Consider the following 25744-nt stretch of genomic DNA (forward strand, 5'->3'; position numbering starts at 1 on the left):
GTAGGGTCCAGAAAGAGAGGACAGCTGCTTGGCCAAAGGGTGCTACATGAAATTATTAAAATGTGATGCTTGGTCAGGTGAGGTGGCTCACGCCTGTAATCCCAGCACTTTGAGAGGCTGAGGTGGGCAGATCACTTGAGGCCAGGAGTTCAAGACCAGTCTGGCTAACATGGTGAAACCTCATCTCTACTAAATATACAACAAATTAACTGGGTACACTGTGGTGGTGCATGCCTGTAATCCCAGCTACTCAGGAGGCTGAGGCAGGAGAATCACTTGAACCTGGGAGGCAGAGGTTGCAGTGAGCCAAGATTGTGCCACTGCACTCCAGCCTGGGTGACAGAGAGAGACTCTGTCTCAAAAAAAAAAAAAAAAGTGTTGCTCCAGTATATGTGAGTATCAAAATGCTGACAGAGAGAAAACATCAAATAGTACTCTGGTATTGCAGGCTGAATGTTTGTGTCCCTCCAAAATTCACAAGTTAAAAACTAATCTTCCGTGAAGTAGGGTTAAGAGGTGGGGACTTTTAGGAGATAATTAGGTCACAAGGGCTCCACCTTTATGAGCGGTATTAAGTAACTTTGTAAAAGAAGCCTGAGGGAGCTTGTTTGCCCCTTTTGCCATGTGAAGACACAGCAAGAAGGTGCCATCTATGAAGCAGAGAATGAGACCTTACCAGACACCAAATCTGTTGGTGCTTTGATCTTGGGCCTCCCAGCCTCCAGAAGCAAGAAAATTCTGTGATCAAGAAATTTCTGTTTATAAATGACACAGTCTAAGGTATTTTTATAGCAGCCCAAACAGACTAAGACACCTAGTGTCCTTTCCCTTATAAAACCAAGCTAATGAAGGAATACAGTGGGCCATCCTGCCAAGAGTGGTATATAAATAACACAGGGAATTTATGATAAAAGGCCAAGGAAATGGGCAAGAAAGAAGGAGCTCAGAAAACAAGGACACTGCAGAGAGAACCATTAAACAAGCATCATGCTCGTGGCTTATCTCCTTTGCACACTGAGCTCCCAGAGGCTTCCAACAGAGCTCAGCACAGTGAAGACCAACACAGAGAGAGTTTAGCTTGTCACGTGTCTAGCACGGCAGAGAAAAGTTGAACAAGAGGCTCTAAAACATGGAGTCAGCCGATTTCTAATAGTGAATCTGGATATTAATTTTTGCAATTTTTGCAGTTACTGTCTACAGAGATGGTTATCAATGTTTTTGATATGGCCTAAACTAAAGATGGAGAAAAAGTGAGCTGATGATGAGTTGGTGTGGATCTTCTTTTGGTAGGAGAAGAAGTTTTATCTGAGATCAGACTCCAGATTGTAAAAGAAAACTCCCCACAAAGGGACAAGCAATTTGTATGAGTGTGTGTCAGGTCCAGAACAAGACATTAGGGGTGGTAATACCTGTGGACCTTTGTAAAATATATTCCAAACACTTTGCTGGCTAAACAATTACGTTTGTGGCTAAATTTCACTGCTGGTCTGCCAGTTTGCAACTCCTGCTCTAAAAGGTGACTGTCTTCCCAGATAATCTGAAGCTATCATCTGCTGCTCACACTCAGAGGGTGAACTGATGGCCTTACAGTTAGGCTTCTGTTTTATTCCTCGTCAAAGAATAGCCTCCCCCCACCACCCCTACCCCCTCCGCCAACTCCTCTCTGGTGTTTGCAGCCACCATCCCTATCACCATTTCTAGATTAGAAAAGAAGGCCAGTGGAACTGCCAAAATGGAGAGGAAGAAGGAGACCAAATTGGGAAAGAATGTTGGATAACATTAGCAGAAAACTAAAGGCAGGGTGAACACTGTTCCTCCAAGGTTGCTCAGATGTAATATCCCAGCTATTTATATAGACTCCGACTTCAGCATCTGAAGACAACTTCCTCATTCTTAAGAAAAGGAAAGCATGGACATCTATTCAATACCTGGACCATGTCAACCAAATACCAGCTACCTTACCCCGAGGGTCCCAGAAGAAAGCAGGGTGGGGATGTGACCAAACTCTACATTTTTCCTTTTAGCTCTGAAGATTCTGATTCTTAGGCTACAGTTCAGTTAATTTTCATTATTTAACAAGTCAATATGCCTATGAAAGCAGGAATACAGGAACCAAAGGAATAATCCATACATTAAATGTTTGAAACCAATACTAATACAGACTAAAACTTAAAGAACTTAGGCTTAAACTGTGAACGTGCAGACAAGAAAATTACTTCTGTTTTCAAAGCTCCTAAGCAAAGGCCCAAACTCCCAATGCCACACACTGTTCTATTTTCTGAGGCTGTGATCAAAAGCATGTACCAGCACTAAGTACCTGAGATGAAAAGTGGGAAGAAAGACAATAAATTCAAAACCAAAATCAAATGTAGTCATTTACAATGGGATCACCCAAACTTCACATTGGAAAGGAAATAAAAGAACTTTTTTTAAAGCAGAAACATCTTCTAGAATGATTTCTCTAACTCACTTACTTTACAGATAGAAAGACTAAGGTTAAAAGTGGTGACGTGATGAGACCATATCTCAGTCAGCTCGGTCTGCTAGAACAAATTACTGTAGACTGGGTGGCTTACACAATGTTTGTTTCTCATGATTCTGCAGGTTGGGAGGTTCAAGAGCAAGGATCCATTGGCAGATATGAAGTGCAATGAGGACCCTCTTTCTGGTTTGCAGACAGCTGTCTTCTCTCTGTATCCTCACAAAGTAGAGAACAGAAAAAGGAAAAGCAAGCTCTCTCCTGATCCTTCATATGAGGGCACTAATCCCATTCATGAGGCCCCAGTCTTGTGACCTAATGACCTCCCAAAGGCTCCACCTCCCAATGCCATCACATTGGGGGTTAGGATTTCAACATACCAATTTTGCGGGGAGCACAACACAAAGTCCATAACAGACCAACTTTATGTGCTAATTATTATTTCAGGGCTTGAGGATGTTGAGTCATGTCATAATTTCCATTTCGAATTTCATCTCCAATTGGTTAAATAATTTCACCCCATTCCTGAGATTATTTGTGTCTCGGCTTCTCCCCATTTGAAAACACTCTTTAAACTCCTAAAATTTGACATTCAATTTGACAAACACGTATTAAGCACCTCATCACGTATACCCAGCTCTATTCTAGGTGCTAGAGATCCAATGGAGAGGGGTCTGTGGAGAATAAGATGAGCAAGGAGCTTATGCTCTGAAGGGAAGATGTTTAGAAGCATTAGTTGGCCAAGAATATCAAATGTATTAATCTCATTTTGTTGCAGTTAATTTCTTCATGTAACTTAGATCATCTCATTCCTTTACATGGGTGTTCTTTCATAAAAAGAACTTGGGCTTTCTCAGAAACTAGATCCAAAGACATGACTTGTAATATGTGTCAGTACTATTGTTATCACAAGATTAAAAATAACAATGCTAAGGCAGGTTGCAGACATTGTTTACATCCACCCCATGACCTCTAGCACCAGTCTACATAAGAATACAGCAACATCTGGAATGGATCATGGAGGGGCACTGGAAGAGTACTAGAAGTAGACTAGTAAAAAGGAAAAGAAAAAAAAAAAAACAGAAGAGAAAGAATGGAGAAAAACAACCAGGCGGGAGAAAAAATAACACTAATAAAAAGAAGATGGAGCTAGAGAATGAAATAGAGAGAGGCAGAGAAAGCATACTGGGACTAGGTAGAGGCCAGGGAGGGACAACCTAGGCACATCATTTAGGGAGGTGCTCATTCTTGAAGGGCCTAGATGTCTTGCTTTCCCCACCCTTGTCCCAGCCCTGGTACCAAGGGTCCCTTAGTGACCACATCAGTGCCATTGGTACCCAACACTGGCCAGTAACACATGTAATACCATCTGGGCATAGAGGAAGAAAAACTGCTGGATTAAGTTCTCTCTTTTATGCCACTCCTTCCTAAAGCTGCTCTTTCACTCCAGGCCACACGAAGGTCTCTTCCTCTCCATTCAGGCTTGGTGAGCTGTTGAGCATTTAGGGATTGTTGCTTACTGCATGTAACTTTTGTGTCTCCAACTGGTGTGTGAGCAATTTGAAGACAGGCACCACGTCTAATTGTCCAGAAGGCCAAGGAAAGGGATGGGTACACAGTAGCTTCTCATTAAATGACTGAATGAATAATTAATCGATTGGTTAGTTGTGATGATATTGCTCATCTGCAGAGCTGGAAACAGAGATAATGAACTTCAGTTCATTATTTGACCTTGGGCCATCCACTCATGCCTGCATCCCCTGAAATACAAGAGATCCCCTATCGTGTTCCCCTAAGCACCCACATCATCACACACAACAGGTATTATGAGAAGAGCTGAGGGTGATACTACATTTGTATTAGAAGCCCTAGTGAACAACAGCAGAAAAAGCAGAATATAAAGCAATCCTCCCACTAAAAAATATTTAGTTTACTACTATCTTTACTTGAATAAGAGAATACCCAGATTGCCATACACTTTCATTTATAGGGGGAAAAAATCTACTGTATATGCAGCTGGAATTCAAAAGAACCAAATTTCTATAGGAAATTCCCCATTTCCAATCCAGTTAGACTACTGTTAGTTGAGATTTTAATCCCAACATTATGAAGGAATTAAAGTCTTTGGGTCTTTTTACATTTTGTAAATAATCCTTTAAACACAAGGAGGAACTTTAACCACTGTATAACACCTGTCTGGGGTATGTAATCTGCCCTGGTCCTTCAAGCCAGCCTGGTCCATCTGCCTGGCAGACACAATCTGACCTGTACAGGTGAGTAGTGAACAATTGCAGGTGGTTAGGACAGCCACCCTCAAACACCATTTAGTTGATCTAAATACACTCGGAATCTGACCTTATCTTGGCACCACTTCTAAACTACTAGATCTGCAACGCTCTTTTGGTCAACTTCTTTAGACTCCTGTTTGGGCAAGGCCTACCTGGTGTTGGTCCTCAGTGTGCTCCTTCTTTGGGCTCCCATGGGCAGCACAGCTCTTGCCCCATGGGACATGCCACGTGGCTGGTATTCTGACTCAGCCAACCCCGGTGGCCCTGTGAACACAGTGACAGACACTGCGAAGCCATTCACAAACCAGAATGAAGCACTCGCTAAAGTCTCAGTTGGACAGAAACAAGGTCTGCACATGGCTGGCAGGTGAAGCGAGGCAGAACCCCCATCCCTGCTGTTATTTACTTCAATGTTTGTACCTGGGGTCTGAGGGGCCCTCAAGGAAATACATGTTTTCTGTCTACTGATGGGGTTCAAATATGCACCCAGACAAGATGCCTCTGACAGACCAGGAAGGAAGGGAGAAGGGGAGGCAACTCAAGGCAGTTTGCAGGGAGGAAAGGTAGGCACCTGAAAAAGACCAGACCGTGAGGAAAAGACCCTGGAGTGTGGACCAGACTCAGTAACTGACCCTGAAAAGCTGAGGGAAGTTGGGGTTCTGACTCAAGCTGGTGGCAGATATTCGAGCACTCCCCACTCAGACATCTGACGTGGGTGCACCAGTGAGAGAAAGGATAGAGCGTGTGAGATGAAAGGGCTGGTCTTATTAAGCCCTACAATACTCTGGGGTCCAAGCAACCCTGCTGTGGGACCCCTGCTAAGTGAACACAATGCCGAGGAAGAACAGCTCTCCTCTTTTTGCCAAAGCCTGCCAAGGTATCAAGGCTTGAGAAAGAGTGGTGGGTGCCACGACAGAGATCAGGTTCAGCCATCAAGGCCAGCAACAGTGCAGCAGCTCAGCCCAGAAGAGTGGGCTGACATGCAGGCCTATGTTAGATGCCTCTTGGGAACTCTTAGGCATATCTTTTCGTGAAAGGGTGTGGGGGATGGAGGGGAAAGTTGGCAAACTTTTACAGAATTGGGGGGGTGTGAGTACCAAATACAATGGGACCTTGCTCACCTGCTGGTAAAGCTTGAGGATGATTTAGTTACACCAGAGTTCTGAATATTCTAGTCCCTTTTAAAGGATGTCATGAGATGTCTGATCTACCAGGACCAGCCCTGCTATTCTGCTCTGTCCTAGTAATCAGAGGTCCCTAACCTCTGAACCATCAAGAACTTGAGCTTCCATGATTACAGAGAAGGGCTCTTTCTCCCATGTAGAGAACTAGGAAGTAGTTGGTGACCACTATGTCCACATGGGCTCCCTCACCCCATCATCAAGGTCCCCTGTGCTATCCATAGACTCCCCTCACCCTGGCAAAGGTGATGCAAAGCCTTTACTCTACACACCCATCCAACCTGAGCCTTATCATCTAACATACTCACATGGGGTCTTATTGTACTCTATGCACCCCCAGTCCAAGAGGATGACAAGCAAACCTTACTGTAAATATCTTTTCATGTTTCTAACCCTCCCACACATGCCTCTGGTTTCCTCCCTGGCCCTCCAAGCTTACAGTCTGTTTCCTTCTGTGGTGAAGTTGGGCAAGTTCCGATGCTTGGGGTGGAGAGCCATGAATCATGAGTGAGAGGCTCTGGGAACACCAAGTCCACACTACTCTACTTACAAGTCCTAAACTGCCTAGTGGGATCCAACGCTGACCCCAGTGGAGTTCTTTACCCATGACTGGTGTCCTCAGGAATGTGTCTGTGGGAAGAAAAGTCTCAAATGCTGGGGAATGGAGCCATCGATAATTTCTTTCCTATGTTAGACTGCAAGAGAGCCCCTAAGGCTGGAGCACTCCCCAAGTTAGCAGGCAGAGACAGAGACCTGAGTCCTACTGCTGAGTCATTTAAATCTGCTTTAGATCCGGTTTTCTCAGGGCATGGAAAGGACAGGGCTCCCAGTGGAGATATCATGTAGCTAGGGCCTAGAAGTATTTTTTCAGTACAAGAAATTTAGAAAGAATTTGCATATTTGATGCTGGGGAGGTAGGTTGTGGAGTGAAATGGTCGGGGAAAGGAAACACTGAGTTCAAGTGCTTCTAAAGGACACTTAACTGATCTAAATATTTGTCAAGCTGAATCACTACATCCACTCTCACCTGCCTGAAATCAATATGCTCAAGTCAAACGCATTTGCCTGCATCTGAATGTGGAGAATGAACTTCTTAAAGCTGAAATGGCAGCTGGAAGGGGAGAGAGAAGAGCTGGACAGGGAGCCAGGACACCGGAGTTCTTTTCCACTGTGGTGGGACCTGGAAGAAGCTGTTGAATGTCTGTAGGGTTAGCTTTTAAATGCTGTGAGTCTTTGGAAAGCTGTGCGAATAACTGCTAAACACCCAGGACAGCTTATGCATTTTTTGAAAAAGGTAAGTACTTATCCGTTGGAACAAAAGCTCCTCTTTTTGTTTTAGCCTTGAATTCTCAGGCAGTGAATGCACTACCGTGCGCAGAAGGCAAGGACATGGCTGAGCATGTTGTTTTCTTCACTTTATATGGAGCTTCCTTAACAGGTCTGTGCCAAGGTCTTTTCATTCGAATCACTTGAGCTCTATTCAAAGAGGAGACAGATAAAAAATTAACTGAGTATAGTGGTGCACACCTGTAGTCCCAGCTACTCGGGAGGCTGAGGTGGAAGGATCACTTGAGCCCGGGAGAGACTGAGTTTGCAGTGAGCTGTGATAGTGCCACTGCACTCCAGCCTGGACAATAGAGTGAGACCCCATTTCTAAGAGAGAGAGGGAGGTTGGGAGGAGGGAGAGAGGAAGGGAGAGAACTTTGGAACTTTGATTTATCCTTGTTTTCTACCAGATACTTGCAAAATGGGAGCCATCTGGTGCTAAAAGAAGGCCTGGTGTTTGCTGCCTTCTCTGGGGGATGTTCAACAGGGGTATTAGCACCTGTGTTAGGCCCCACCGTGCACACACACATACATATGTTCAGTCATGTGCTGGCTCTTTGTGAGTGAGTATCAGGAAGGACTGGGGATTCTGTGGCTTTCATTGGCCACAGATGAGTCCACACAGTTCTCCAGCAGTGGTGCATGCAGGGACCAGGTCCCCCGATTCCCCAGTCACCACAGCTGTGCAACCAAGAACACACTGTATCTCGTGGCCAGCCCTTTTCCTGTGGAGGAAAAGGTACTTCTGGGCCTGTACATGCCCTTTATGCCTTGGTCTGGGAAGGAGAATGTGGCAATGAAAAGTCACCACTTTTATTGCCATCCTTAATATGGTTGATTAATTGCAAAAATACCCTCAGCCCTTTGCCCCTTCCTGAGGCCACACCTTTGCAATGTGACTTTGCATTTGTACCCATAAATAAGTAGAGTCTATTTCCCCATCCCTTACATCTAAGCCTGCCTTGGAACTCACTTTGACCAACAGAATACGGTATAAGGGATGATGTGCCAGTTCTGAGCCTCAGCCTCAACAGGTTTTGGGCACTTCTGCCCTCTCTCTCTCAGACCCCATGATTACCCTGCAAACAAGCTCACACTACTGGATGACAGAGACATATGGCCCAGTCATCCTGTCACCATCACTGTTTGTCAAACATCTGCCTGACATATGAGTGAAGTCTTCCTAGACCAAGCAGCCCTCAGCCATCCTGCCAGCTGACCACAGATGCACGAGCAAGCCAAGCCAAAATCACCCAAACCTGGCCCAAGTCAATAGGCTAGTGAGCAATAATAAATGCCTGTTGTTTTCAGTTACTGAGTTTTGGGGTGACTTGCTACACAGCAATACCTGACTGATACACTTACTCATGACAGGTTGGTGTAATACTAGCCGTTGGGCATTCAGATACTTTATTTCACAGATTGACTAGACTCCTGCCATATACATAACCAGGATTGTTCCAGGCTCTGTGGATACAATATCTCTGCCCCTCCTAGAGTTTACATTCTAAAGGATGAAGACAAACCACAAATAAATAAATAAGCATGCAAATAATAACAATGTCAGCATTAGTAAGCAACATATAGACCATTTAAAAGATTGTATGATAAAGAATAACCATGCATTACTGGTCTGGTGGCCAGGGAAGCCACACTGAAGAAACATTTAGACAGATCTGAATGTCAGTGTAGACTGGGCCATGTAAAAATCGGAGAAGAGCACTCCAAGCAGAGGGAATTGCAAATGCCAAGGCCTCAAGGTTGGACTATGGTGTCTGAAAAAACAGAAAGAAGACTGTGCCTAAAGCAGAGTGAGAAAGGGGATGCGGGGAGGGAATGGAGAGAACAGGCAGGGCGTTTAAGCCAACGTAAAGAATTTGGACTTTATGCTAAATGCACTGAGCAAGCTATTATCACTTTTAAAATAGGAGAGTAACATATCTGATTAATGTTTAAATGGATTTCTCTGGCTGATGGGCACAGAGTGGTTATTAAGGGGAAGACGTGGAGGAACTGAATCAGTTAGGAAGCTCCTCTGATAATGCAGACTCAGCTAGGTTTATAGCAATGGAGATTAAGAGATCAAATATGTTTTGGAAGAAGAAGTGACAGGACTTGGGATGAATTGGATGTGGGAGTCAAAGGAGAGAGAGGAATCAGGGTAACCCCTAGATCTTGGTCCAGTAACTGAATGAACTGAAATGCAAGAAACTCATAGAGGAGCAGGTTTAGGGACTGGACATTCAAGTCTGTGGTGCCTGTTAGGACAAGGAGCAGGCCTGGTGTTTTGGGAAGGGGTCAGCACTGGAGGAACAGGTTGGATGTCACTGGCATAAATCTTAGACTGGATGAGGTCACTGGAGGACAGCAATTAGGAGTGACAAGAGCCCAGGACAAAGACCTGGACATTCCAACATTTATGGGTTGGGCAGTTGAGAATGAACCAGCAAAGGAGATGAAGAAGAAACTGCCAGTAAAGTGAGAGACAGATGTGGAGGTCTCCAAGACCAAGAGAGGAGAATGGGCAAGAAGGAGGCCGTGGTCCATTGTGTTAAATGCTCCTGGCAGATATGGGGGACAAGGATTTTGCTGCAATCATTGAATCTGGCAAACATTCAAACGCATTTTGCCTTCCTTAGGGCAATAATGAATCACAGAACCTAAAGTGGATTGTAAAGTTATTATCTGGACTCTGTCTTACAGGCCTCTACTCTAGATAGCTGGGATTAGTTAATACCAACCCCTGCCCCTACTTAATCCTTGTTCCCATTGGTTCAGTTATTCCCCAAACTCCATGACTCTCTCTGCAGGCCCAGAAATATAATGACCCATCAGGTTCATCAATATCTAAATTCTCTGGAAACCATAAGCTCCCTGAGGGCAAAGATGGTGTCTGTCTGGTTCATGCTGTATCCCATCACCTAGGATATTACCTAGCCACAAATACATTCTTAACAAACATTGGGTACATGGAGCAATGTTGAATCCCATTTGCCTTCCTACCATCAGTGCTGGTGCCCGTGTCCAGGCTGCCACTACCTTATCCCCTGTGGACAGATGTGAGGCATTTTTTTTTAACATTCCCCAAACTCCAGTTTCTCTGGGTTGGGGTCCTATCTTGCTCTTCGGGGTCTTTATAGGACAGTATGCTACGGCTAGGGCCAGATCCCTGGACTGCAGCTGACTTCTCAGCTGTAGATATCTCACTTGTGGGCTGGCGAGCTGCTCTTTGGTACCTGTGCCATCCCTACAGTTGGGACAAGCTTAACCTTCACTACATCCAATGGTCTCATCTCCCTCGATCTCACCTTTAAGATTTTTGTAAGTGTTTATTGTTGTGGAATCTCCTAATTGCTTTGTATTCAATTCACACATCTGCAGGGTCTGTATGGCTGGGTGACAGGAGGGGTTTGTGTCAACTTGACCCAAAATATCGTCTCTGTAAAAGTCAAGTTTATAATACCTGGCAGTGGCATCAGGGAAGATGCATGTGACTTTTTGACCCCTAAAAAGGCATTTCAGTTAGTCTACAATGCTCACCAGGATGTTTGTGCATGAATCAGTATCAAAAGTTTCACTTTCAGGATTTCATCTGAACCCTCTCTCAAAAGAGGGCATTTGGTAACCATTCCACAGGAATCTAAAACCACTCACTTGCTCATCTGAGTACAATTCTGTTTTCTGGGACATGGTTAGGTGTTACAAGGCAGAGCCCTGAAAATTTAACCTCATTTAACCTGAGCAAATACCATCCTTTAATCATAATAATGGTTTTTTTTTTTCAATTAAAGGCTTTGGTAATTATACTGAGCTTAACTTGGTAACAATTCTGCTTGGCCTGTGGAAGGAAATTATCACAGAAGCAAAATCAGATTTTGGTTGAAGTCAAGACACATATTAAATCTGATGCTTCACAGCTGAACACAAGCCTCTCCACCTCCAATGGACTCCTCCTGACTGTTTGCGGACAGACACTTAATAAACGCTTTTGATGAAGGTCTCTCTGTCTTAAAAGGAAATTAGATTGTTCTGACAGTATCTCCTCATCACTAAACTGCTGGTTGTTATCCAGCAGCCTGTGATCCTCTAGGTGTTTGCAAATTGACTGCTTAATGTTTTGCATTTCTCTATGTCCACCTTTTTGAGGGTGAGCGGCCACCTGTATAATTTCTGATATAGGTGATGTGTTTGTCTTTTGGTGGTGGTCTTGGGCATTTCATTGACAAACACACATACACACACACACACACATTTTTGTTTCAGAACAGTTTCCTAAGCTCCTCATTCATTCACTTTGTACATATTGATACCAAACCTATGGAAGGACATTAGCTAATCCCTGGGGACACACTGATTAGACAGCAGATTCTTGTCCTTTTGGGGCTTAAAATCTAGTGATTGTAATTTCAGATAGTAGCTAGGACTATGGATAGAATAAATCGGCACCACAATGGAGACTAGTTGGGGAGAACTCTCCAAATAGAAACATTTTGAGCTGTGACCTGAAGAATAAAGGAGGGAGAAGTAGAGGAGGAAGGAAGTGACAAAAGTAAAGGCCCTGGGGTGAGAAAGAGATTAATTTGCTCCAGGATCTAATGGAAGGCAAAGGGGAGTGGACATTGGGAAGAGGCTGAAACACGGGTGAAAGGTGGCCATATTCTCAGATGCCTTGTAGGTAGGGTGAACATACATCCCAATTTGCCAAGAATAGTCCTGGTTTAGACCTTTGTCCTTGTACAATTATAGATAGGGCCTCCTCTCACTCTCAAAAGTGTCCTGGTTTGCACGATAAGTTATCAGGTAACCCTGCTTTAAAAGCATGTCAAAGAGCTGGGTTTTTATCCCATGTGAGATGGGAAATCATTGAAGGGTATGAGGCAGGGGTATGGCAGGACTAGATTTATGTTTTCAGATTGTTTCATCATCAGTCTGAAGGGAGCCAGGGGTGGAAGTGGAGAGAGCTATAGGAAGGCTATTGTAGTGGCTCAGGGAAGAGCTGAAGGTCAACTGAGCATCACATTTAAAAATAGATTACACTAAGCAACATTCTACCATCTTCTTTCTTTCAGGCTCCTGGTGCTGGTTCCAGCAGAATAGACACAGAGATGCATGGCCTAACTCCCACCCCCTCTTCAGGACTGAGCCACGCAGCCCCCCATCTGCCAGAAGTGTTAGCTGTTGACGGCTCACAGCTGAGTCGCTCCCCAGGCATTGCTGAAAAAAGCCACCTTGCTCTAGGATGTGCCCCCACCCTGGGGGCAGCACACATTCCAAGTGATTAGTCCATAGTGTGGTACAAAGGTTGTACCCATCTTGCCTGAATTCAGGATCTCTTGGAAAACCATCCCAGCTCTGCAGCTCCTGGTGGGGTGCTGAGGCCTCTGCTGCAGCTGCATCGCAGTTTACTTTCCCCTCCGCCTAGTCCTGCTGCCGTCACTCCCCAACAGGTATTGTTCCCCAGAGAACTCCCTGCCCCCAGTCACCTGTAAGCAAATCTCCACTGCAGTCTGTGGCCTGGGAAACCTGCTCTAGGATCCCAAAGTGAACACAGCTTCCCATTGAAATGTGTCTTTCGGTGTTAATCTGTCCTGCCATCTTTACATCTAATCAAGAGGTAGAGCTTCCCCTGGTGTTTCTGCTGGGTACATAAAGGATCTTTTCCATTGTCTTTTATGTCCTTTGTAAATTGAATGACCTCATTTGTTTTGACCTGGATAATTTTCTCCATTAATGCTTGTGTTGGTTTGTGACACTGGGTCTCTGTAAGCAGACACCCTTACCACTTTTTATTGCATCCCAAGTAATTATTTCAGATACTGTAAAACAACAGCTCTCCTTTAAACACCTTGATTTTCTATTACCTAAATTTAGTTTCTTCTTTTGGTATTTGAATTATTTCCTTAGGGAATGTAAAGATCCCATAAATTCCTTTTTTATTTCTTTTATTCATGAGATTATTCCTAGTACTTCTAGATAGTAATTTGAAATTTATTGAAATAAATTACAATAGGACCCCATTCTTTATAGTTCATTATCACCAAGAATGCAATATATCATGGATTAAATCATGCTCTCCCCAAATGTAACTACAACCAACAAAAGACTGATGCAGGGCCATTAGAGGATAATAGGAAAGAGTTGGCAATCTTTTCAAAGTAACGTGTTGAGTCTTGCTCCTTCACAGGCATAAGGGGAATGAATGTGCATGTAGGTGAGCGAGTAAGAACCAGGAAAGGGTGGGGGCGTTTCCACACACTTTAAGCACCAGGGCTTGCCCATGCATCTGGTGGGAAGTCTTTTGCCTGGTTTCCAGCCATCTAGCCACATGAAGTCGCCAGTCCCCACCTCTGCTAATAGTAAAGACAACATGGGAAGAGAGAAGGGATGTCTACATAGACTTATACTTTAATTCTCTCCATTCACTCATTCAACAAATATTTTTCAGTTCCTCCATAGTCCCATGCCCAGGTGGCACCATGCGAGGTACAGAGCATCTCTGTACACACTCTGACTCCTGACTTGAAATGTGCCTCTTGGTGCTGAATCCCATAACAGGGTAATAAAAATATTCCAGTTTTTTTCCTTTTGATAACTTTTTTCATTAAAATTCAAATTTTCTTCTATTTCAGATCACCTGCTCTGAACATGCCGTCTACTATGGAAATCTTCAATCTTTAATTAATTTCTCCTGTTACAGGAAGATTAAGTCTAAAAGGGTATCTTCCCTAGTTGATCCAGAACTAAATAACATTGTTTTCAGTACTTCCAGTAACTTGCTTACACTCTTACTTCTAAAGAATTGAATGTATTATCTTATGTGCTTGTCACCCCCAGCTTGTGTCATAGGAGAAAGTATACGGAGATCAGGTACAACTTCAGTTCAACAACTTATGAGCTATTGGATCAGTCTCCTTATTAATCTCTCAGAGCCTCAATTTCCTTGTTTAAAATGGGGGCAATACCTACCTTAAGGAATTTCTTGAGGATCAAAAGAAACCCTAGTAACAAAGCCTTGAACCATGTCTGACTTATAGTATATATTCTAACTGCAAGTTCTTTTCATGTTTTGTCCATGAATTCTTCATTCATTCATCCAACAACCAAGCATTCACTGATGCTCCAATTGTGCAAGACACCGTTTTAGGCCTTGAGGATACAAACTGCACAAGCAGGACAATGTACCCAGTGTTACGCAGGGTCTGGTCTAGTGGGAGGAGAAGACAGTGACCATGGCCCGTGATGAGTGACAGAATGATAAGTAATCAGGAAGATATGATAGGAAATACAGGGAGAATGGGAGAGTCTGCTTTATGTTGCATAATCAGAGGGCAGCTCTGGACAGGCAAAATTTGAGCTGAGACCTGAGTGACAAGGAGTGAAGCCAATGGAACATCTGAAAGAATAGTTTTCTAAAAAGAGAGCCCAGCTAGTGTGAGCCCTAAAGTAGGTAGAAAATGGGCTTGGAGGGTTTTATATGAGGAGTAGCAGGAAGTAGGCAGAGGCCTGGTCATTGTAGGTCATGTTGGCTAGAGTAAAGAGCTTGTGTTTGATTCTCAGGGCAATGAAGAGCCTTTGGAGAATTTAAAGCAAAGTGGGGAGGGGGAACAAGAGCTGATTTACATTATTTTGAACAGCACCAGGAGGGATAGTACTGGATAACAAGAGTGGTAAAAGGAGACCATTTAGGAGGTTATAGCAATTGTCCAGGGTGGCCTGGCCTGCCACGGTAGCCACAGAGACGGTGAGAGGTGAGGAGGTGCCAGGTACCGTCATGGGGGACATAATGACATTCGATCAATGCTGAACTACATATATGATAGTGGTACCATGAGATGATAATGCAGCTGAAAAATTCCCATCACCTAGTGACCTCGTAGCTGCTGGAACATTGCAGGGCAATGCATACACGCATGTATGTGGTGATACTGGTGTACACAAACCTACTATGCTGCCAGTCCTATAAAAGTATAGCACATAGGATTATGTACAGTACATGACACTTGATAATGATAACAAATGACTATGTTACTGGTTTATGCATTTACCATACTATACTTTTATCGTTATTTTAGAGAGTACTCCCTCTACTTATTTAATAAATATAGTTAACTGTAAAACAGTCTCAGGCAGGTCATTCAGGAGGTATTCTAAAGAAGGCATTGCTATCACAGGAGATGACAACTCCATGCATGTTATTGCCCCTGAAGACCTTTCAGTGGGATACGGTGTGGAGGTGGAAGACAGTGATATTGATGATCCTGACCCTGTGTAGACCTATGCTAATGTGTGCTTGTGTTGTAGTTTTTCACAAAAAAAGTTTAAAAATAAAAATACAAAAGAATAAAGAAGGTTATAGAATAAGCATATAAAGAAAGAAAATACTTTTGCACAGCTGTATAAGTGTTTGTGTTTTAAATTAAGTGTTATTACAAAGGAGCAATAGAGTTTTTACAAATTAAAAAGTTAATAAATGTTAAAAGTCACTGTAAGCAAGCTAAAGTTAATTTATTTTTGAAGAAAGAAATTTTAAAAATAAATTTAGTATAGCCTAAGGGTACAGTACTTATAAAGTCTACAGTAGTCTACAGTAATGTTCTAGGCCCTCACCTTCGCTCACCACTCACTCACTCACTGACTCACCCAGAGCAACTTCCAGTCCTGCAAGCTTCATTCATGGTATCTTTTATCTTTTAAAGGTATACCATTTTTTATCTTTTATACCGTATTTTTACCGTACCTTTTCTGTGTTTAAATACTCAAATACTTACTGTTGTGTTACATTTGCCTACAGCATTCATTCAGTACAGTGACATGCCATACAGGTTGTAGCCAAGGAGCCATAGGCTGTATACCATATAGCCTAGGTGTGTAGTAGGCTACACCATCTAGGTTTGTGTTAGTACACTCTATGACGTACATACAACTAAATCACCTAACAGTGCATTTCTCAGAACATGTCTCCAGCATTAAGCAATGCATGACTGTATATATATCTTAGAGTAAGAGCCAGCAAGATTTAAAGCTGGATTGCACATAGGAGGGAGCTGAGGAAAGCAAGGGATCAAGAAGGATTCGTAGGATTTGACTTGAGCCATGGAATGATGGAGGTGCCATTACACACTGAGATAGTGAACACTGCGAAGGTGCACATTAGAGGTCCAGCAGAGAATCCTAACAGAGACCAGTACAGAATAAAAACCAAGAAAGTGTGAAAATACAAAAGCCTAGAGAATGGTAAGCAATGAGGGTATGATTCACAATTTTTATAGCCACTGGACTTACTTCGCAAATATTCCATTATCAGCAAACAGCTTTAAGCCCCGTCACCAAACTGGCAACCCCAAAAGTCATTTTGGTACTCAATTCTCAAATATGTCAGTGTTATTGGGTTAAACTGTATCCTCCTCTCCCCTCAGTTAAGATATGCTGAAGTTCTAACTCCCAGTACCTTAGAATGCACCCTTTTTGGAGATAGGGTCATTACAGAGGTGATCAAATGAAGATGAGGCTATCAGGGTGTGTCCTAATCTCCTATGATAGATGTCCTTAAGGAAAGAGGAAATTTGGACAGAGACACATACACAGGGAGAACATGGTGTGAAAATGAAGGCAGAGATCAGAGTGGTGGAGCAGTATCCAAGGAAGTCAAAGATTGCCTGCAAACTACTAGAAGCCAGGAGAGAAGCACAGGACTGTCTCATCCTCACAGCCCTCAGAAGGAACCAATCCTTCTGTCACCTTGATCTCAGACTTCTAGCCTCCAGAACTGTGAGATGATACATTCCAGTTGTTTAAGCTGCCCAGTCTGTGGAACTTTTGCTAGACAGCCCTGGCCAACTCCTACAGTCAGTGTGTCAGGAAGGCAACCACAGGTCTTCCAAAAGACAAAATTGCTTTCTGGGACAATGTTAACCACTGTGGGCCATCTCCATGGGCTTTATTCTTGGTATTTCAACATGGAACTTTGTTGCCAATGCTTGTAAACACTTGCAACAAAATTACACGGGGTGAGTACTGCTGGGGAGTGGTGGGTGATGCAGAAATCCCACATTTGCCAAGAAATGGAGAGAAGACCTCAAGCCTCAGGGAATAAATGAAACAGAACACATCTGAGGGAAGCAAAACCTCAATTCCACACGTTCAATACAGAAGCAGTGAGAAGAACCTTCCATAAAGGAAAACATTGCCTATGCAGCATTCAGCCCCAGGAAGTAGCCCTGGGGAAAGGCAAGGTGAAGCTGCCCCACCCTGTTTGCCCAAATTAGTGATAACTTGTTTTGACAATGTACACATTTGGAAAGTCTCTTCTTTTACTCTACTCATTTCTGTTCCCACAAGGCACATGCTTGGTTTCTCTTTTTATCCTAACTTTATAAAATTCAAAAGAAAATATGACTTTTTTTTACTTTCAAAAATTTAGGAAGTATTCTTGAAGTATTCTGGTTAAGCTGGTTTTGATCATAAGGAACAGATACCCACAAATGTACTCAGTTTAAACTGGGGTTGGGGGTGGGGGCTATTATCAGGATTTATATGAGGTAGTAAGAGAGAGATTCTATTGAAACCAAGAACTTCAGTAGTAAAAATAGACCACGCTTATGTAGTGTGCCAGGTGTTTTTTTGTTTGTTGTGTGTATGTGTGTATGTGTGTGTGTGTGTGTGTGTGTGTGAGAGAGAGAGAGAGAGACAGGGTTTCACTCTACTGCCCAGGCTGGAGTACAGTGACATGATCATGACTCACTGCAGCCTCCACCTCCTGGGCTCGAGCAATCCTCCTGACTCAGCTTCCCTTTAATTAGCTATGCTCAGCTAATTTAAAAAAAATTTTTGTAGAGATGGAGTCTCACCATGTTGCCCAGGTTGGTCTTGAACTCCTGGGCTCAAGTGACCCGCCTCGGCCTCCCAAACTGCTGGGATTATAGTTGTGAGCCATGGTGCAGCAAGCTGAGCCAGATGTTTTTGTAAGGGCTTTATGTGTATTAACTTGTTTGTTCCTCACCATATCCCTAAGAGGCAGATACTGTACTGATCCCCATTCTACAGATGAGGAAACTAAGGTACAGAGAGGTTAAGTGCCTTTGCCCAAGGTTACACAGCTAGTAAGTGATGAGCTGGGATTTGAATCAATGGCTGGTGTCAAGGAACGCTCCTTAAAGTACGAGTCAGCTACCCCAGGGGAATCTGAATGGAACTGAAGTAGATTAGGGATTCTCCCTGTTGCCCTCCATCTTCCCACCATTCTCCCTCTTCCTCTCTCCCTCCTTCCACATGTCTACCTTTCCTCCACCTCCCTCTCTCCCTCTCAGCATTTCCATTTCCCCTTTTGTGTGTGTCGGCTCTGTTCTGTTTTGGTCACTGACTTACTTTTTCTCTCTTTATGCTCTGTGTAGCTTCTACTTACTCCTAGCTTCTCAGCCTGGATATGGCCCACTGTGACTGTTCCAACCTCCCATTGCTCATTAGCTCATTGAGATTTCTTAGTACAGAATCCCAGTCGACAAAATCCTACTGGATCAGCCCATGAGGTGCCCCCCACTCCAGTCCAATCGGGTATGGCTACATGTTGAGTCACAGGAACTAAAAATGAACAACCCCCGACCATGCAGGGCCAGGCCCAAGACAGCTGCAGCGAGTGATGCCTGGTAAGCATAGGATCATCTTTGTTTTTGCAGAAAAACTATCTACTGATTAATTCTGTCACATATAAGCCTGCCAATCAAATCCCTACCCCTCTGTGGCCTGTGCCCCCACACATGACGTCCCTGGTGTAACGATACTCACACACGCTGTGTGCCTCTGTGAGATGGTAATAGCGGATAGTGAGTGAATAAATGAGAATCTTGTCTGCTCCTCCAAGAGAAGACAAATGGGCCTGTGTTGCAAGGTATATCTGATGAAAGGGGAACCCAGGCATCAGGAGGAGGCAAGGGACAGGGGACCACGCCATTGCATGGTGACACTCAGCAGACATCTGCGTCTCAAATAAACCAGAGTCCTCAATCTGTGTTGAGGGTAAAAGCTGGAAACTAGGAGAGAGAGATGCTGCCTGGGTAAAGAGACAGAAGGAACTCAGCCTAGGTCCAAGGGGGAGCTCATTCCACCTAGAAAGAGAATCCTGATCTCTCTGGAAAAAAGGGAGAGATGTTGAGCTACGAGGAGGCAAGGCTCACAGAGCCAGATGAAAACATCCTGCTTAGAGCATGTGGAATGTCTCTGTTAGACTTCTGTAGTCACTGAACAATAAACTAGGCTCCTGCAGTATATATCTGCACTTGGTCACCTGAATATATAAAGGTGTTTAAAAAGCAAGTCTGCAAGCCATTTCTCTCTTTTTTTTAACTGACTCTCTTCCAAAAAAGTAACTAAATGACACATTACTATGTTTCCACATAATCTCTTAACAGATTTGAGCAGATTTGTCATAGTCCTAGACAGGTGTTAGTATCTTTGTTTATCCCAGCCTTCCGCACCTTGCAAGATCATTCAGCCTTCCTTCTAGAAATTGTATTCCCTTCTTTGGTACACTGGATTGACTGAAAACAGGTTTTGCATATACTTCAAGAGAATAAAAATATTTTTTGCATTAAAAATAGAATCACCACAGGCACAGAGGCAGTTAGACATTTAAACAAAGGGTATATCAAATCTTCTATTCTTCCAGCTAATCTATTTTCAGTACTGCCAGAAACACCTAACAAACTATAGTCTCACAAAATCAGAAACTGTGGCACTAGTATCATGTGGCGATGATTAACCTTGTCAACTTATTTTTTAAATAATCCTCATCGTTTATACCATTGTAGTAAAGGGTTCCCCTCTCCCATGCAGCAAGTCCAGAATGAAAGTGGGTTGTTCCCATGGCAACAGAATACAAGGCAGAGAACTCCAGAGAAGGGGGGCGGGTGCATCTCTACACTCAAGGCCATAGCTGCAAGAAAGCCCCAGGCTCCTGGATGGTGGCAGCAAAGAGAAGCAACCTGCCATGACATCACACTGCCAGATGGCCTGCTGTTGACATAGGGTTCCCCCCAACTAATTATTTGCATAAATCTGGATCATTCATTCAAAGAAAAATAAAGAATTCACTCAAGTATACATTGACATACTTATTAGACAGTTTTTCTCTTTGAACAACTTAGTATTAGAAACATTCCCCAAACACCAAGCACATAGTTGCCTTACACATGGAAGCTGTTTAAGAAGCATGTATTTCACGATATATTGGACTCCTTCCTGAACCAGATATTGCTCAAGATCCAGAGGAGAGTTATCTCTCTCCAGAGAGTTCACTGTTTAGTGGGTGGACAAGCATGTATACACATCCATAGAACCTTACATATCAGCTTAATGATAGACTTGCCCAGGGTACCACAGGGGTGAGAATTCAGGAGAGGAGACCACCACCCTGGACAAATACACAGGAGGGGAGAAAGGAGACAACGTATGTGTCACATGACCCCGAGGATGAATGAGGAGCTATTGATGCTCCATTGTTTGCTCTGTCTGCTTGCTTTGAGATTGTGGGCGGAGGAAACAGCACAAGCAAAGATCCAAAGGCAAAAAGTAGCGCAGTCTACGTAGGGGAAGCATATGCAGTTTGCCGGTGTTGAATACAAATCTGTAAGGCAGGGACTGGAGGGAGCTGAAGCTAGAGACACAGGGAGCTAAGATGTTAACAGGACATGTAAGTCCCTCCGTCTGGAGAGCTTGGACTATATTTTCTGGGCAATGGCGGCACCAATGTGATAAAGCCTGCTTTCTGGATAGACTCAACAGCAGTGGGGAGAGTTGCTTAACGGATAAGACTGGAGTCCAGAGGACCAGTCCCAAGACTGCTTCAAACATCCAGGCAAGAGATAATAAGAGCCTGACTTAGATGGAGGACTAGGGATGGAAGGGTGAGGAGACATTCTAGAAATATTTAGTGAGTAAAGTCACATAGCTTCTCAGCATGACTCACCTTCCCAAATTCCTAAGACTCAAATCTCCATCCACGTCTCCATACCAATTTCAACACGAAAGAAAACCTGGAGGGAGGAAGGATAAGATTTGCAGCAGCTAAAGCTCCTTCAATAGTACATAGCTTATACAGTACATTCGTTGAGCCACTTAACATGATCAGAGTCACTTTAAACCCTATTGGCTGAGTTGATGAACAGGCAAAATATTTCTTTCTTGAATATAGTCCAGTATATTGTTTTCCATAATTAGTGGTCACTGGGGTCAGAAAAAGAATGGAGATTTTTAGAGAGATTCTGAACAATATATCAATGCCAACTGAGAGTGGCAGGCACAACAAAACTGATAATGCTTCATATTGAGATAGGATCATTCCTCTGTGGCTTTCCTAGTTTCACAGTGAATATTAATTTTTAGAGCATTCCTATGAAGTAGAAAAGTGGCAAAGCAAGTTGGCTCCATTTCAGTGTGTGGGGTGGGGGTGGTAAGATACTAGTGCAGAGAGATGAACTGACTCATCAGAGGCAAGGCTAGTTGGAGGAAATCCAGAGGGCAGTTTGGGCTTCTTGGTTTCTTCTCCTGGTTTTATCATCTAAACCCATCGTAATGAGGTGACTGTCTTTAACTCAGCCTGTCCAGATCTCATCTAAAAAGAGGAAGCAAAGACCTGGGTAATTTTCCAGATAATTTCTTTAAAAGGAAAAAAAGCAACCTCTCTTTCCTCCAAATTGTTTATAATTGATGCAATACAGGAAGTCTCACTGCTTGTTAATGAGTTCCCAAACTCAAATTTTGCTATTTAATTTCTTTTTGAAATCTGCGTTTGCCCGAAATATCTCAGTAATTCAAGTGGAAAGGGAAGTTTTGCCTAAATTATGAAAATGACCTCAATTTCCTTCTTTGCATAGCTAAGGGAGAAGTGGGCAGAACATGGTATCTGAGCTGTAGGAATCAAACCCTTCCCCATGGCCTGGGGTACATGGATCCCCTCTTGGTGTTGGGGAAACCCCACACTCAAGTTCAACATTGTGATCCTGTTTTCCATCGTCAATCTGTAAGTCTTCATCCTTTACTCATTTGTATCTCCCAGGACTGCAACAGACACCACCTGCTTGGTTTCATTTATGCATTAGTAAAAACGTAGGACTTATACTAATGATTGGAAGAAATGACTCATTTCAAGTTCTTGCTACAGGGTCAGTCTTGGACACAGTTTATTTTATATGTATATAAAATGGGTAAATTTAGCTAGCAGTGATGAAGCAAGGAAATGACTGCCCTGCCTGCTTTTTTGCCAAAGCACACATCCCAGTTCTTTGTCTGACTCTAGTCCCTGTCATCTGCCAGGCTGCTTTTGTCTTTCCCTCATTCGGCCACTCTTCCCTTACTCCTTTCTTCTTGTATCTCTCGGGATAGAGCCACATGCCTCTGGACGGCTTCCATTCAGTGAGAACCTTGGATAACAAGGTGGTCCACAGGCAGCAGTTCAGCTGAAAAGCAGGAGCGCTATCCTGAAGCTATTTTGGAGGCAGACTATGAGTCGATAGCAGGACACCAACAGTTTACCTCTTCACTGGGGCTCACAGACAAAAGCCTCAGATCTCGATGATGAACAGCGGCAGCTCCTTTGGGCAGGCATGTGGGCTATCCTGCTGCTCCCGGCAGTCAGAAGAGCCAAGAACAAAAGATGTCCACCAGGCCGCCCTGGTACCCAGCCGGAGCACACTGGGTGTCTTGCACACTCACATCCACACACTGCCCAACTCCCTGCGGCAGACACCCCAGCATGGAGATTGCTCTCTTCTGGATTCACACATCTCCCAAAAGGAAGAGCCCCTTTCTGAGATAAAATCACTGCATTTTTACACCCTGAACAATTAGACAAGATTTCCCAAAATGTAAGAGCAGTTAGTAGTTAGTAGACTCCATCCAAGGCGGTGAAGGCAGGAGGAGAGAAAAGGAGGGAGGAGGGAGAGGGTGGGGGAAGGAGAGCAGCAGCTTTGGAGTCTTTTGTTTCTCTCCCATCTGGCTGAAAGCCAGAGGCGAAGATCGAAGAGACCTATCCTTTGTCCACTGATCTGACAGTCATCCCATGTTACCACTCGGCAAAATCAAAGTGAAATGCGTTCACACATTCACGTCCGTCGCTCAAAAGGTTGCTAAGAAATCTGTCTTCCTGTGCCTAATGGCAGCAGGATTTCTATGCAACAGTCCTGTTTTCAAGGTCATAATAAAATGAAGAGAGCTCCACTTTTTCCACTATAGTCCATCATTCTTAGCATGCTCCTGTCCTCCCAAGGACCCAAGCATGTGCTCTGTGACTTTAAGGGAAGAGAGAGTTCTTCCCAGCCTCTCTCTATCAAGTCCGGTTAGGCTGTAGCATGTAAAGTTCCAGGCCATAAATAATTCAAAAGGCATGAAGAAGATTTTCTTCATTCTCCATCTATCTCTGCACACAACATCCCTCCCTCCCTTTCTGGCTTATAACAAATGCTAATTTAATCAACTGGCAGTAGATTGTACTGGTTGCTGACTCATGCCAGACACAGCCCCTATGGACTAACAGAGCTATGCCATCTCATTTGGAAATGAACAATGAAGAAGTGTGGTCCTGAGCTGAACACCTTCCTGCATTTGTCCTTTGTTTCCTCATCTTTCTACCCTCCTCCCCTAAAAAAAGGTTATTTACAAATGTATCCCCTGACATATACGCAAGCAATTTACATGGCAGCCACACTGCCTGCCAGGGGCTGAGCTACATGCAAGCTATGTGGCCTCTCAACTGCCTCTAAGGACACATGGGACTTCCCTAGTGGTCCTGAAAGCCGTTCTCTAGAAAGACCCTGTGCATGTGGCAGGGGGAAGGGGAGAGCAGGCAGTGCCGAGGGTGGGAAGGGCGGGAGGCAGAGCCTTGTTATCCAAGCTGTGAAAGCGCGTGTGTCAGTGAGAAAGCATGTGTGTTCTGAAACCAACAGCACCGGATGGAAGCTGATTAAAAAGTGTAGGGGAGCAGCTCCCCCAGAAGAAGTCTTTTTCACCTTACCAAGCTGGGCGGGAGTGGGGACTCTCAGACCCCTGGGAACAGCTGAGAAAGGAGAGTGGGAGAAAGAACTTTCCCAAAGACAAGAGAGTGGGTGCAGCAGGTAGAAGGGCAGTGGGTGGAGAGGATAGAACATAAAGAAACGCCTCCAAAAGAAAGGACCAAGAGATACGGAGATATTTCTGGGAAGCCTAGGGAGCCCCATGGCCTATTTCCTTTTCCTTCTGCTCTTTCACTGTAGCTATAAATATTTATCTTATGAAGAAGCATCCTCCCTCCCCACCCTGGGGGGATTTATTTAAAGCCCACACCATCACGATCATGCAAATATTTGCTGAGTGCTATTGTATAGGGTCCTCTGTGAGGACACAGAAGATCGTTTACCTTCTCACCTTCCAATGCCTTGTAAAACACTTACGGTGTGCCAAGCACCATGCTGCCCCTTATTTTGTTAGCTTTCTCCTTTTAGCCACCCCCTCAGGTACACAGAGCTGGTAGCATGAGGCCCATTCTACAGAGAACTGGAGCTCCGGGAAAGGGCTAGCGGATGGCACAGTCATGGCTGACACTATTTCCACCAGACACCCTGCTCCCTGGGGGTTTGCACACAGGAGGTCTAGCTGCTTAGACAGTAGGTTATCACCTGTTAAGCAAACAGAGCAGCAAAACATCAGAATTTCTGGAAGAGTCTGACCCATCTCGTCACCAGACCCTGCCCACAGTGCTGACTATCCCTGCTATTCTTCTGGTCTTGAATTGTCAATGAACGCTTTTATGTGTAATTGTACACCTCCCCAGCCCACCACCACCACATCGGATTGCAACTCCTCCTGGCCAGGAGCTGAGTCTGGGGAGCTTTTGTGTTCCCTGACAAGGCTAAGAGGGAAGGCTTGCAGAGAACAAATTCAATTTTTTGGTTGATTGCAAGCACACTTTCAGTCTCTTAAAACAAGAAACCCTACCCCAGCCACCTTTATTTCCAAATCCTCATGTTGAGGCTGGTGTCTGCCGTGGTCGTTCTCCCAGGATGGTAGCTGTGTCTGCATTCCTTTGGGTTGTTTTTTGGGCATGTGTGCATATGTGTGTGCACACATGTGTGTGTCTCAGACTGCATTGTTACGTGCCCTTCTTCGAGGGTTTTTCTCTACGAGGCTCCCTGCTGACAAACAGGACATGCACAATGGCAAAAGTGCTTTTTCTCTTAGACCAATGAGAATTCATAATCCACTTCCTACAGAAGCCCAGAAAGGGAACCAAACAAGCAGCCCTCTTCTCCCCCAGCATCCTGAGTCATGTCACAAATATTCTACACTCTTTTCTTCTAATTTATGGTCCTACAACTGCAAGGTCATTGGGAAGCTAGGAAAGAATTGGCCCTGCCCGGGGGAGGCTTTTGCACCCAGCACACAGCATTCTAACTGCCCCTGCTTCACTGCCAAGAAGGGAAGGCGTGGTTCACTTTGTCCTTATT

General features: G+C 44.1%; 2 long non-coding RNA genes across 2 annotated transcripts; one reads left to right on the forward strand and one right to left on the reverse strand.

Annotated features, from left to right (window-relative positions):
- Positions 1-382: 382 nt before the first annotated feature.
- On the reverse strand, positions 383-23625 carry LOC103890024 (uncharacterized). Its single transcript, XR_008522968.2, has 4 exons — positions 22800-23625; positions 21235-21301; positions 4920-7424; positions 383-4171 (listed from the first exon to the last, which is right to left on the reverse strand). It is a non-coding gene; the product is annotated as an uncharacterized LOC103890024 (long non-coding RNA).
- LOC112132283 (uncharacterized) lies at positions 6583-15767 on the forward strand. Its single transcript, XR_002914092.3, has 3 exons — positions 6583-7242; positions 12344-12721; positions 13904-15767. It is a non-coding gene; the product is annotated as an uncharacterized LOC112132283 (long non-coding RNA).
- Positions 23626-25744: the final 2119 nt, after the last annotated feature.

Source organism: Pongo abelii, chromosome 11, assembly GCF_028885655.2.
Source record: "Pongo abelii isolate AG06213 chromosome 11, NHGRI_mPonAbe1-v2.0_pri, whole genome shotgun sequence".
NCBI classification, from domain to species: Eukaryota; Metazoa; Chordata; class Mammalia; order Primates; family Hominidae; genus Pongo; species Pongo abelii.